This window comes from Mesocricetus auratus, unplaced genomic scaffold (assembly GCF_017639785.1).
Source record: "Mesocricetus auratus isolate SY011 unplaced genomic scaffold, BCM_Maur_2.0 Super-Scaffold_100008, whole genome shotgun sequence".
Taxonomy (NCBI): domain Eukaryota; kingdom Metazoa; phylum Chordata; class Mammalia; order Rodentia; family Cricetidae; genus Mesocricetus; species Mesocricetus auratus.
In genome coordinates, this window is record NW_024429192.1 from 75,980,276 (window position 1) to 75,995,955 (window position 15,680).

Below are 15,680 nucleotides of genomic sequence, written 5' to 3' on the forward strand. Positions count from 1 at the left end.
TGGTTTTTTGAGACAGGGTTTCTCTGTATAGCTTTGGAGTCTATCCTGGCACTCGTTCTATAGCCCAGGCTGGCCTTGAACTCACAAAGATCTGCCTGCCTCTGCCTCCCAAGTGCTGGGATTAAAGGTGTGTGCCACCAACGCCCGGCTTCCCTGTTTTTCTTTAATCAACTTATTTTTTACTCTTGGATAGTTTCATCTATATATGTTATGTATACATAGCTTCATATTTGTACATATAATGAATTTTAGTCCTTTTACCCTTATTTCTGTCTCAACTTTTTCCCTCCTGCTGAAACTCTTCTTCTTTCCAAGTGTGTGTGTGTGTGTGTGTGTGTGTGTGTGCGTTCCACTGAGTTCATGGAATGATGGGTTATTTGCTGGGTAATTTATCAGTGCAACACTGAAGAGTGTGATCCCCCTTTCCCCAGCTGCCATTAACTGTCAATAGTTCTGGGGGAGTGGGTAAGATAGATGCCCCATTTAGGGCAGAGTATTGCAGTCAGGTAGTCTTTGCACGTTGACCTATTGAGTTCACCGCAAACAGAAGCTTCTGTTGATCAAGGCTGAGAGCTGAACTAAGAAATAGTATAAAGACAATATTATGAGGCAGTTTGATGTGCCCTGAAGTGATTTTAGTAGTACAGTTGTGGGACTGTGTTCTGGCTAGTTTTATGTCAACTTGATACAAGCTAGAGTTATCTGAAAGGAGGGACATGCAATTAAGAAAATATCTCCACGAGATCCAGCTGCAGGGCCTTTTCTTAATTAGTGATTGATGGGGGAGGACCCAGCCCATTGTAAGTAGTGCTGTCACTGGGTTGGTGGCCCTGGGTTAAGTAAGAAAACAGGCTGAGCAAGCCATGATGAACAAGCCAGCAGGCAGCACTCTTCTGTGGTCTCTGCATCAGCTCCTGCCTCCAGGTTCTGGCACTATTTGAGTTCCTGCCCTGACTTTCCTCAGTGATGGACTGCTACTTGGAAGTACAAGCTGAAATAAACCCTTTCCTCCCCAACTTACCTTTGATCATGGTGTTTCATCGTAGCAATAGAAACCCTAGCCAAGAGAGACTGGTTCCCTGAAAACCAGGTGTGATGGGAGGAAGTTGTCTCACTTGCAAAAGTTACCTTTAACTCCAGTACTTGCATGACACCATATGACTATATCCATCTTTATCCTGTCTGATGCTGCCCTAACTGTTGAACTCTGAGGGCTGCTGTTCACAGTAAGTGTCTCTTATGTTTACCACCTGCCTGATTATTTACCTGCTATGGCTCACCTGCCTTGTAGAGACTACGCAGCTTTCAACATCAGAAATTCTCTGGAGCAGCCAGAAGATGGGGCTTTACATAATACAGCGCTTGCACAGCACATAATATACATGACAGGAAAGTAATGGCTTGAGCAACCATATGCCACTTTTGGTGGGTTGATTATCCTGAGGCTGCCACTTTCTGCTCTGCCATCAAGACTTCTCTACAGGTGGTGCTTGTGTCACATTAACTAGAGTCTCTGATAGTCTATCCACCTGACCCTTTGCACATACTTGAATAAAGGCAAACATTCACCCTCTGATGATTTAAAAAAATGTTCACTGTGGCATACTGGCATCAGGATAATACTTGCCAAAATAAACCCAGAACTCCATGAAAAACTATTAGATATGAAAATGACATGTTATACACCTATTTCTTTTGCTTCCTGATCTATAGAATATTCTAGCATCTTTTAAAAATATTTATTCAAACCTAAAGTAATATGACTTAGAACCACGTTCTAAAGCCCAGCAGGTTTCCTTGTGTCACTCATAAATGTGGTTATCCTACACTGTGAATACAGGGTATATGCCAGGCACTGTGCTATGCTATAGTTTATTGACAGAATTTTCTGTCCTGCCAGGTCCCACAGCCCTTCAGTCAAAAATAAATACACAGAGGCTTTTATTAATTATAAACGGTTTGGCCAATGGCTCAGACCTCTTATTGGCTAGCTATCTCTTAATTATTGACCCATTTCTATTAATCTTTGTATTTCTACATGGTCTTGGCTTACCTGTGATGCCCAGGCCTCTTTCTTCCCCTACAGCTACATGGCGTTTCCCTAGTGATTCACTCTCTGTGTTCCTACTCCCAGAATTCTCCTAATCTGGTTGCCCACCTGTAATAGTTGGGCATAATAAAGGGGCCTGTGGAAAGAAATGGACAATAACAGAAGAAGCCCAACATTAAATATATAGCTGTAAATTGATAAATGCCTAAGGATTACAGAACGCTGCATATTCTTATACATCATTTGAGTTGGTAGCAGGACAGGACCAAGATCATTTGAGCTTCAGCCTGATTGCTGATTTAGGTTGGACTTGTTTATGGATCAACCTAAGAAGAAGAGGTCCTTCTGGTGGGATAAAATCAATCTTAGCTGCTAATAAAACCTGGTGCGAGGGTGGGACATGGGAGAGTGGGAAACTCTCTTGGCTGCATATAGAGGAGGGTGAAGAGATAGTAAACAATAGGAAAAGGCCCCAGCAAAGCACACACCAGAAGACGCATGACAGTAGGAAGGAATAGCACCTATTCCTACCTCAAGGGCTGTAGATTCCATAGAGAGGAAGCGTGTCAGAGTGAGGTTGACAGAGCAAAAGGATCTACGGCACTCGGAGCAGGAAACCCAGTCTGCTGAAGAGACCACCCATTCATCCAGTCTGCTGAAGGATTTGGTGATGCGTTAGAAGTCAAGGAGAAAACAGGATCATGGCAGGCCCTCAAGATCTAGTTCTTTATGTTAGAGCTCCTGGAGCAGAAATAGCTGTGGGGTTATCTGACAATTAACTATCCCGTTGGCACCAATTGTCAGTGACATTTGGGGTTTCTCAGCATGTAGAGTGTAACTAAAATAATCAGTGAATAATGAAGTTACTCACTTCTTTTTCCCTTTTGTTTTTGAAAATATATTTGTGCTTTACAGTGATGATGATGATGATGATGATGATGATGATGATGATAGTATCTTTCCATTCTGGTGGTGTTCCACATGGCTCCCCGGCTACTGCCATTGCTGTGAAGGTCCTAAGTAAAGGGGCATACATATTTTTTTGCCCTATTCCTGTGACATACAACAGACAAGCACTACCTATCCGCAGTCTAGCCTTCCAGCCCTGCCCTATGAGTTGCTGCATGGATTCTGAGCCTGCCCTCCTGTGTTCTTAGGGGTCTGAGTGTGGGTGGTGACAGAACTCCGCATCTGTGTCAGCGCAGCAGCTGATTTAAATGTACTTAAAAATGGAGACCATGAAAAAAGCTGGTAATGACTGTGGAGCTGGACTAAAGTCAAGTACAGCAGGAAAGAGAGGGATGGTAGCCAGCTCAGAGTGGGCAGCAGGCGCCTGGCTGTGACCATTTGTCCTGGCATTCAGGGAGGCCCGTCTGGAGCAAGGTCTCCAGGAAGCCAGCTTCCCAACTTTTCTCTAGACTGATTGCTCCCTGAGGCCTGGAAGCGCTCTGGATGCTGACTGCCTGCACGTTCCCTCCCCCTCCCCAGAAATGTCATGAGATCATCAGGAGGCCCTGCCTGGGAGCCTCCTGACCTCAGCCCGCTGAGGAGACACTGGCAACTTGAGGTCTTCTGAAGGTGCTCTGTGTGAGATTTCTTTTGGGTTTCCATGTGAATGCTTGCTCAGGCTCTGCCTCTTTGCTGAGGCATAATAAGTTATACAGAGGGAGGCTCTGAAGAATAAGTCACAGCCACATCTATGGAAATGAGCTAACCTTGGGTCCAGATATGAAAATAAATATCCAGGCCTGTGGACTAGGCCCAAGGCTCAAATGATTGAATTACACATAAAGACTTCTTTCAAGCTTTTAATATGGGATTGCAAAACCCTAAAGTCTGAGCTAAGAGGACCTGTAAACAAATCCAGACACAAGCACAAAGACCTCTTGCTTCTGCTCCTCAGCCACTAGACCTGCTTCCTTCACAGCTGACACCAATATCCAGGATCTTTTTAGAAAACTGTTTGGGGCAGGGTAATAAAAACATTGATTATAAATAATATTAAATCACAAATACTCTCTTTATGGGTGGGGCTGAAGTACCGTACTGGGACTTACTGTGAGCAAGCGTGCTCACTGTCTGCTGCGCAGAGGTCTAGTCATTAGCAGGTTCAGAACCTCTGTTACAGATGCACTAGGGTCTTCAGAGTGTGTAGACCCTGACAGGTTGTCACCCTGCATTTCTGCCCTGCAGAAGAACTCTTTTCTTCACAAGGTACCGATCATCTTTACTCCATGAGAACTCTGTTCGTCAGAAAGCAGAGTTTATGGTGGAGGAAAGCCAAAGACTTAGGGACAAAAGGAGCATCTATGAAGGTACTGAGAGCCTCTGTGGTCAAGATGCTGTGCTTAGTATGCTGGGTCACATTCTTTAGGCCTTTCTTACCTGGGGATTGGATATAGAGATAATTGCATTGGGGTGTTTACCAAATATTCTGAGACTTCTACTCAGGCTTTCACATTCTAGATGGGACTTCTGGGGATAAAGAAGAAGATATGTTACAGCACAGTGTGTCATGCACGTATCCCACCCTGGAAAGAATAAGGAGTGGTACCAGGGTCTGCTTTGTTCTTGAAGGTTGTGAAGAACAATGGATAATCTGAAGGCATCAGGTGTGGGTATCAATGGACCTCAGGCAGCAACCTTGAATTTAAGCCAAGAGCTGGAGATAAACATAGGATTGGTCCAGTCAGGGAGCTAAGGACTTTCCCAGGCATATTATTCTTTTTTAAATTAAAGGTTATCCTCTCTGAAAACCATCCCTCCTTGGGAATTACTCTTTGAAAAGTTGTTACACATGACCACATGATGTCTTAAAACACAGCTTTTGCACTACCAATTTATTGTGCAACCAGTTTTTTAAAAAAATAAATTTATACTTCATTTAACATGTATGCAATGTATCTTGATTATATCCATCCTCCCACTTCCTCCCTTCAACTCTCCCTGGGGGCCTTCCAATTTCTCAACATAATTATCTTCCAACTTCATGTCCTTTTACATATATAAAAAACACATTAAATCCAGTGCTGCCCATAAGCCCATGGGTGTGGGGTTATCTACTGGGCCATGGGAAACTATCAATGATAACCCCCACAAAGAAAAGTGGCCCTCCCTCAGTAATCAACAGCTGTAATTAGCTCTTCTGCTAAGGTCAAGACATAGAGAATTCCTTCCTGCTTCATGCTGAAATATTTTACTGATTTAACTTTCTGTAGGTCATGATTAACTGTAGTTCTGGAATGCTGTTTTGAAGACACAAGATACACCATGTTAAAATATGGTGATATTTGTGTGTCATGGCTATCTTTTACATGTTAAATGAAAGATATAGCTGAATATATGTCATGTATGTAACATATGTGTGGTTTTGTACAGTACAGTGTACAGTTAACTGATGGCTAAGTTCTAATATCTATCATCATTTTCTATCATCAATTTTCTACCTACCACTGGTCTGTATCCATTTATCATCTATACATTATACTTACATTATCTACCTGCCTACTTCTTTGTGTCTTTTTCTTCTATATCTCCTATGTACATCCATTATCTATCTACATTATCTATTTCCTGCATACCAGCAGCAACAACTTGTATCATAGATACACCTGCATTATGAAGTATAAATTTACATATAAATATGAAAAATGATTTTATTAGTCACTGGAAACAATAAGAAGCAAAAGATGTTATAAACTTATATTTGTAAATAATCTCCAACCTACAGAAAAAATGTAAAAGTAACACTAAGGTCACACACAAATTGCCTTGCTTCTCACAAGAGCCAGTTTTCCCAGAAAATCGGGACTCGGAGTGTGCTCTGTCTTTGCCCCTGCATCACTCAGCTTTTCCCATCAAGTACATCATCTCAGTCCTTCCTGACACTGTTGAAAATTGCTGGTTAATAGTTTTTCAGAATAATCTTCTGTTTGGGATAGAGTGCTGCATGATTACACCCAGCTTATGCATGTTTGACCAGAATGTCACAGGTGTGGTATTGTGTTCTTGTAATGATACCTATCACTCTGCAAACGGATAATGATATTTCTGATAACTTGTAACAATGATTTGATCCTGTGGTAAAAGTACTATGTCATTCTGCCCACTGTAAATTTACTTCTGTTTCTTTTGCAATCCACAATTGGTGTGGAGATAATTTTGAAGCTGTTTGATCTCTTGCTTTCTACCCACTCACCATGTACTTTTGCATCAGTGAAGTTTTCCTAAACAGAGCAGATGACAGGTGACTACTAAAGGATGATTGTTTTTTAATTCAGCAGTTGACTTCTAGTCTAAGGAAGACGTGTCTGCTTCCAAAAGTCATATGTTTGGGATATTTCATGGAATTTTAAAAAAATTATTAAATTTACATAGTAACCACTATTACCACTCCATCCCCTCTTCCTTTTCCTTCTCCCCCACTTTCCCCAACCCACTCCCATTCACTCCTCAGAAAGGGTAAGGCCTACCACAAGGAGTCAACAAAGCCTGGCATGTTAAGTTGAGGCAGGCTCAAGCCCCTCCTCCTGTATCAAGGCTGAGCTAGGTATCCCATCATATGGATGCAGGTCATGCACCAGGGATAGATCCTGGTCCCACTGCCGGGGGTCTCTCAAACAGACCTAGCTACATAACTGTCACAAATAGCAGGTTCCCCAGCTATTTGTCTAGAGTCTATGAGCTCCCATGAGCTCAGGACAGCTGTATCTGTGGATTTCCTCATCTTGACCTTGACTCCCTGCTCGATCATGTACACCCTCCTCCATCTCTTCAGTTGAACTCCTGGAGCTTGGCCCAGTACTGGCTTTAGATACCTGGTTCGATGGTGACAGTTAGAGTAGTCACTAATCTGATTACAGGGGAATGCCAGTTCAGGTACCTTCTCCACTATTGCTAGGAGTCTTATCTGGGATATTCCATCCTCATGGAATCCTGACAAGTTCCCTAGCATCAAGTTTCTTCCTAACCACATAATGGTTCCCTATATCAAGATATCTCTTTCATTGCTGTACTATTCTGTCCACCCTCCAATTCAACCATCCAATTCTCTCATTTTCTCATCCACCATCCACAACTCTATACCACCCCCCAACCTAGTTTACCCAGGAAATCTTATCTATTTCACCTTCCCAGGGAGGTCCATGCTTCCCTCTTAGAGTTCTTGCTACCTAGCTTCTCTGGAGCTGTGGATTGTGGTCTGATTATGTGTTGCTTTACATCTAGTGTCCACTTAAGAGTGAATACATACTGTGTTTGTCTTTCTGAGTCTAGGAACTCATTCAGGATGATTTTTTTCTAGTTCCATCCATTTGCCTGCAAATTTCATGATGACATTGTTTTTTACAGATGAAAATATTCCACTGTGTAGATGTACCACATTTTCTTTATCTATTCTTTGGTTGAGGGGCAATTAGTTTTTTCCCAGGTTCTGGCTATTATGAGTAGTGTTGCTATGAACATAGTTGAGCAAGTGTTCTTGTGGTATGATTGAGCATCCTTTTGGTATATGCCCAAGAGTGGTATTGCTGTGTCTTGGGGTGGATTGACTCTCAATTTTCTGAGAAACTGCCATACTGATTTCCAAAGTGATGTACAAGTTTGCACTCCCACCAGCAAAGAAGGAGTGTTCCCCTTACTCCACATCCTCTCCAACCAGTGTTTTTGATTTTAGCCATTATGATAGGTGTAATATGATATCTCAGAGTCATTTGGATTTGCGTTTCCCTAATGACTAAGGATGTTGAGCAATTCCTTAAATGTCTTTCAGCTATTTGAGTTTCTTCTGTTGAAAATTCTGTTTAGATCTGTAACCCATTTTTAAATTGGGTTATTTGGTATTTTGATATCTAGTTTCTTGAGTTCTTTATGTATTTTTGGATATCAGACCTCTATCAGATGTGATGTTGGTAAAGATATTATCCCATTCTGTAGGCTGTCATTTTGTCTTATTGATCAAGTTCTTTGCCTTACAGAAGCTTCTCAGTTTCAGCTGGTCCCATTTATTGATTGTTGCTATAAGTGTCTGCACTGCTGATTGTATTTAGGAAGTGGTCTCATTCGTTCAAGGGTACTTCCCACTTTCTATTTTTATCACTTCAGTGTAACTGGATGTATGTTGAGGTCTTTGATCTACTTGGACTTGAGTTCTGCCTATGGTGATAGATATAGATCTATTTTCAATCTTCCTGTTGTCATTTAGTTATCCAGAACCATTTGTTGAAGATGCTTTCTTTTTTCCATTGTACAATTTTGGCTTCTTTGTCAAATATAAGGTGTTTGTAGGTTTATGAATTAATGTTAGAGTCTTCAATTCTATTCCATTTGTCCACATGTCTGTTTTTATGAAAATACCAAGCTACCAAGCTGCTTTTTATTAATATAGATCAATAATGGAACTCGAAGTCAGGGGTGGTGATGCCTCTACAAGTGCCTTTATTGCACAGGATTGTTTTAGCTATGCAGGGTAATTTGTTTTTCCATATGAAGTTGAGCATTGGTTTTTCTAGGTCTTTGAAGGATTGTATTGGGTCTTTGATAGCAGTTGTGTTGAATGTGTAGATTGCTTTTTGTAAGATTGCCATTTTTATTATGTTGATTCAACCTATCCAAGAGCATGGGAGATCTTTCAATTTTCTGATATCTTCTTCAGTTTCTTTCTTCAAAAACTTAAAGTTCTTGTCATACAGGTTTTTCACTTATCTGGTTAGTTACCCCAAGATATTTTATATTATTTGTGGCTATTGTAAAGGGTGAAGTTTCTCTGATTTCTTTCTTGGCATGCAGGGTCTTAGCCCAACCACAGAAAGCTGAGTTGAGTCCATGGAAGAGTAGTTATGCCTGTTCCCCAGCCTCCCAGGATCTTGAAGACAGTCAGATACAATAAAGAACATAGTTAAGCAGGAACTCATTTACTGCCCCACAACAGCATCCTTTAAAGCAAAAAACCACAGAGTGAGAAAACAGCCAGTCTATGGTCAACCTATCATGCGCCTAGGTGCCCTATGCTTTACCTAGTGAAGAGGAGCCATTCATGGAGTGACCTCATCTGGTTAGGTCTTGTCAACCAATCACCCTTTTCTGTAAAAATCTCAGGACTCACCCCCCTGACTTACCCTCAGTGCCATCTTTGATTGCCTCATGTGCCCTGCATTGGCCCATTTATCATTTGTATTTAGGAGGGCCACTATTCTTCTGAGTTAATCTTGTATCCTATCATATTACTGAAGGTATTCATCAGCTGTAGGAGTACCCTGGTAGAAATTTTGGGGTCACATATATATATAATCTTATAATCTAATCTTCAAATAGCGAAAGTTTGACTTCTTCCTTTCCAAGTTATATCCTCTTGTTATCCTTTTTTTGTCTTATTGCTCTATATAGACACGGAGAAAGTGGATGGCCTTGTCTTGTTCCCAATTTTAGTGGAATCTCTTTGTGTTTCTCTTCATTTAATTTGATGTTGACTGTTGGCTTGCTGTATACTGCCTTTGTTATAGTTAGTTATGTTCCTTGCATCCCTGATCTCTCCAGAACCTTTATCATGAAGGGTTGTTGGACTTTGTCAAAGGCCTTTTCAGCATCAAGTGAGATGATCTTGTGATTTTTTTCTTTCAATTTGTTTATGTGGTGGGTTACATTGGTGGATTTTTGTATGTTGAACCACCCTGCATCTCTGGGATTAAGCCAACTTGATCATGATGAATGATTTTTCTGATGTGTTCTTGGATTATGTTTACCAGTATTTTATTGAGTGTTTTTGCATCAATGTTCATGAAGATTGGTCTCTAATTGTCATTCTTTTTTGCATCTTTGTGTGGTTTTGCTATTAGGCTAACTGTAGTCTCATAAAATGAGTTTGTCAGTATTCCTTCTGTTTCTATTGTGTGGAACAATTTGAGGAATATTGATATTAGCTCTTCTTTGAAATTCTGGTAGAATTCTACACTGAACCCATTTGGACCTGGGCTATTTTGTTATTGTTGTTGTTTTGTTTTTTGTTGGAGCCTTTAATGACTTCCTCTATTTCCTTAGCAGTTATATATCTACTTAAATTGTTTATTTGTACTGGATTTAATTTTGGTATGTGGTACCTATCCAGAAAATTGTCTGTTTATTTTATTTTCTGATTTTGTGGAGTATAGGAGTTTGAAATATGACCGGATGAAGCAATGGATTTCCTCACTGCCTGTTGCTATGTCCTTCTTTTCATTACGATTTGTTAATTTAGATATTCTCCCTCTGCTTTTGGTTATTTTGATAAGGGTTGGTTTTTCTTGTTGATTTTTCTGGAAGAACCAACTCTTTGCTTCATTGATTCTTTATATTATTATCTTTATTCCTATTTTGCTGATTTCAGCCCTCAATTTGATAATTTCCTGTCACCTACTCCTCCTGGCTGAGTTTGCTTCTTTTTGTTTTGGAGCTTTCAGGTGTGCTGTTGAGTTGCTAGTGTGAGGTTTCTCCAAATTCTTTTTGTAGCCATTTATGAACTTTCCTCTTAGAACAGCTTTCACAGTGTCCTGTAAGTTTGCTGTGAATTCATTGTCATTGAATTCTAGGAAGTCTTTAATTTCTTTCTTTCTTTCTTCCTTGACCTAGGTGATTCAATTTAGCATTATCCAGTTTCCAGGGGTTTGTAAGCTTTTTGGAATTATGTATTGTTTCTTTAAGCCATGATGATCTGATAAGATACAGGGGTTTGTCCCCCTCCCCTTTTGCATCTGTTGATATTTCCTTTGTGACTGAGTATGTGATCAATCTTAGTGAAGTTTGCATAAGGTGCTGAGAAGAAGGTATATTTTTTGTTTGTTTGTTCTATGGATGTCTGTTAATCCCATTTGAGTCATAATGTCTGTTAGTTCTCTTATTTCTGTTAAACTTGTCTGGCAGATCTGACCATTGGGAAGAATGGGATGTTGAAGTCTTCCACTATTAATGTGTTGTATTTGATGGGCAATTTAAGCTTTAGTATTTTTTTTAACATATATGGGTGCCCTTGAATGTAGGGCATAAATGTCAGAATTGAGACTTCAACTTGATGGATTTTTCTCCTGTGATGAATATGAAATGTCCCTCTCTGTCTCTTTTGTTAATTTTATTTTAAAGTCTATTTTGTTAATAGGATAGCTACACTAGCTTGTATCTTAGTTCCATTTGATTGGAAAGTCTTTCTCCAACTATTTACTCTGAGGTAATGTCTGTCTTTGAAGTTGAGGTGTGTTTCTTTCTTTCTTTTTTTTGTGGTTTTTCGAGACAGGGTTTCTCTATTGTTTTGGACTCTGTCCTGGAACTCGCTCAGTAGACCAGGCTGGTCTCGAACTCACAGAGATCCGCTTGCTTCTGCCTCCCGAGTGCTGGGATTAAAGGTGTGTGCCACCAATAAGGTGTGTTTCTTGTAAGCAGCAGTTCGGCTCCGATTTTGTATCCATTCTGTTAGCCTGTTTCTTTTTACAGATGAATTGAGTCTATCAATATTAAGCGATATTAATGACCAATGACTGTTAATTACTGTTATTTTTTGGTTTTGTTGTTGGTGGTAGTAGTGTGTGTGTGTGTGTGTGTGTGTGTGTGTGTGTGTGTATGTGTGTGTGTGTTTCCTTTCTTTGGGATTTGCTGGTGTGATATTATCTAATGCCTGTGTTTTTCTGGGTGCTTGTGTGCAGGTGACTTCTTTGGGTTGGAGTTTTCCTTCTACTACTTTCTGTAGGGCTGAATTTGTTGACAGGTGTTGTTTAAATCTGCCTCTGTAATGGAATATCTTGTTTTCTCTGTCTATAATGATTGAATGTTTTGATGCATATAGTAGTTTGGGCTGGCATCCATGCTTTATTAGGGTCAGCATAACGTCTGTCCAGGACCTTCTGGCTTTCAGAGCCTCCATTGAGAAGTCAGGTGTTATTCTGATGGGTTTGCTTTTGTATGTTTCTTGACCTTTTTTCTTTGTATCTCTTTTGGTTTATGGGGCGGCAGAGTGGGACTTACAGACTACAGGGTCCATTGGGGGAGGGTGGAGCAGCCTGCCCATAGGAGTTTTGCCTACTGATTGGTCAGTGGGACTGTGATGTGTAAGGAAGGGAGACTCACTTCTGCCTGGTGTTTGTACCTTTCAGATATCTCCCAATTATTGTTCATTATCTCCCATTATTTCCTGGCATGACAGCATGTTTTAATCTTACCTCAATCTTTCCAGTCCTGAGCCATCCATTTATCCAGAGAGTTTGTTTCCTCTCAGTGGTGAAGGAGCTTATTTAGATGCCAAGGGGTAGAGTCTGTTCTACTAGTGCATCCCTTTTCCCAAACACCCCCCTCTCTCTTTCTGTGCCTCTCTGCCTCTCATCCTCTCTCCTTTCTTCTCTCCCTTCCTGTCTCCAGAAAACCCAAGTCTTTTCTTCTTCTGTATTATACACCTTTCTATAGGGAGAGATCTGCATACCCATAGCGCTGGTCACACCCATTTGGGCATGGTCACAAGTATGTAGAATGTATGGGGGATAATAGAGCTAGCAGGAAGAGACTCGCTCTCTTTGGGTTCCTGTTGCATTTCGGTCACATTCCGGATAGCAGTGTGCAGACCTTTGGTTCTCCACTTTCTTGACTTTTTGAGTAAGTGATTTCTCCCTTAATAAAATACCTTAGGATATCCCTATTTTGTGTAGCATATTTTAGCAATTCCTTTCCCTTTCCAAGTTTTCCTTTCCTTCAAGGTGTTAATGTGTTTTCTTAATTCCAATCTCTACCTATGTTGTGCAGCCACCTGTCCAGTCCTCTCAGGAATTCCGAGATCCCTGCTGGGCATTCTTGCACCCTAGATCCCCTCCATTTCTGCTTTGTAAAGGGTCTGATCAAAGTTCATAACAAAAGTAGTGCAACCAATTAGGGAATTTTGGTGATTGCTGTGATGTGTAAAACAAGATAATACCCAACCAAAAAAAGCTTAGACAAATACCAAGATAAGCTAATAAATGTTTTCAAAGAAGACATTAAAATGAATGGACATGATCTGTATGCTGCACATTTTTGGATAGTAACATAATAATTCTGACATTATGCAATCAATATAGTAACCATACAGTTATAATTTAACAAGAATGTGAGGCACATCCAGTAATGAGATCCAGGAAAATGGATTTGTAATACCTCTAAAAGGATAAACCCAAACACTCCTGGCAAAAAAGGGGGTATTTCAGATACATAAGAAGGACCAGTTCAGATGAAAAGACCTCTCAACAGGCCACAGTATGCTTAAAGATATGTGTAATCTTGAGAGAGAGAGAGGGGAAAAAGAAAAAAGACAGTCATAGATTAAAAGAATAACGTAATATAATAAAATAATGCTCTTAAAAATAAAATAACTAAGGCACATAAAGATGAAAATACACAGGGAGTCTTGCTTGTGAGTAATATTGTGTTTTATTTAAATTTTTGACTTCAGAGAGACATTTGATTCTGGGCACTGCTAAGCTAAACCAACATATATATTTTAAAGGTATCTTAATTTCAAAATCTGAGTCTAAGAATATGTTGCTGTGTAAAAGAGGTTATCCTTTTGTTGCCACAGAGTATGGGAACCTATATATTACATCCAGGCTATGGTTTGATCAAGCAAGGCCCCCTGAAGCAATGACCCAGGATATCCAACATCTAAATCATGAGACAATTTAACTTCACAGACTACTACAGCCATGGTTCTGGGTTTTCTCAGCATCTCCATGGGATTGAGAGTGCCCCCGAAAAGCAGGAAGCAGTCTGGAAAGAAATACCCTCAAATTCCCAAATATTATTTTTAAATGTTCATTTTCATTTAAACAGGGTTGATTATAAATGCTTGATGATCACACTCAATCTCTTTCTAAAGAAAAAAGGAAATATGATATAAAAATGTGTTTTGGAGGTTTTCTTGTCCTGCCAGTTCCCACTGCCCTTCTTTTCAGGCCCAATTGAACACACAGAGACTTATATGAATTGTAAAACTGTTGACCAGTGATTAGGACTTCTTATTGGCGAGCTCTGTCTTAATCATTAACCCATAACTATTAATCTATGTATTTCTACATGGCACTATCTTACCAGAGAACGCCTGGCATGTCCTATCTTCCCGGTCTCCACTTGGTGTTCCTCGGGTCTCTCTGCCTACCTTTCCCAGAATTTTCCTTGTCTCCTCACCCTACCTATCTTCCTGCCAAACAATGTTTATCCATCAACCAATAAGAAAAACATATATACAGAAGGACATTCCCCCATCAAAAATGATTTTGATTTATTGACACAAATTTAAGGTCAATTGTATTATATGTACATTTCTACTCTTGTTTAGACATTGTGTTTATACAGGTCATTTAAAATGTACAGATTATAGATAGTTATCCATGATATTCAAAACATAGTTATGTCAATCAGTTTTTCTAGATATACAGAGATATATTTCAGATGGATAGATATTCTTCAAAACCTTTCAAAGACCTACAGAATATGACTTTAAAATGGTTTAACTTAGGGCTTTTCATAACAACGAGACATATCTGTTCCGAACATTAGCAATTACATCAGAGAGGAAGATGGGTATTGAAGAAACTAGTTATGGAGTTTGCCTTCAATATGACAAGGATAGCCATTTGGACTAGAAACTGCTCTTGCTTGGACTGCTTGATAGCATGCTGTCCAAACTGGACAAGCAGGTTATAAGAAAAGTGACTGCTGAACTTGCCAAGAAACAGGATGGTCCTTCAATGTTCCTGCTTCATTGCAAAAAAAATCTGCCAGACATTCTAGGCTTATAGGCTTAAGATGGATACCCCAATGATACAAAGGAATTTTGGGTGACTGTCCAGGAAGCAAGCTGTCTCTGTCAATTCTAGAGTTTATATTATATCATTCTGGGGTCTTTGATGGAGTTGAAGACAGATAGTTATGATTATGGTTTTCCTTAGTTATGATAAAAGATAAGTTATGTATAAAACTTTAGAATAGATGATAGAATATTTTCTTTAAATTTGCCAAATGTAAATGTACTAAATATTGTAACTATAATTCTTGCTTGATAACTGTTTTGTTATATATAATTTTACTATATTAAAGTTAAAACCCTCTTTTTTACTTAGACAGAAAAAAAGGAGATGATGTGAGAGGTCCTTGTATGCTGCAAATATGTGTTGCTTTTATTGATTGATGGATAAAGCTGTTCCAGCCAATGGACAGGCAGAATTTAGCTAGGCAGGAATTCTGAACAAAGAGGCAGGAAAAAGAAAGACAAAAGACAGACACCATGTAGCAACCAGCAAGTCAAGAGGCCTGGGCATCACTGTTAAGTGAAGGTCACACAGAGATACACAGATTACTAGAAATGGGTGAATAATTAAGAAAGAGCTAGCCAATAAGAAGTCTAAACCATTGGTTAAACAGTTGTAACTGATATTAAGTCTCTGAGTGGCAGCAGGATCTGGTGGGTGAAGAAAAAAATGATCTAGTGGAACTGAGATAGACAGAGAAAATCTCCTTCTACGGGGCTGGGTCTCCTCATTGGTTTTTTTTGGGGGGGGGTACTCCGAGATCTGGGCATAACAGTATTGTGTCTATCTTTGCACTTTCTAGTAAATTCTCACTCCTTGGTATTGATTGTAGTCCCCAAGCA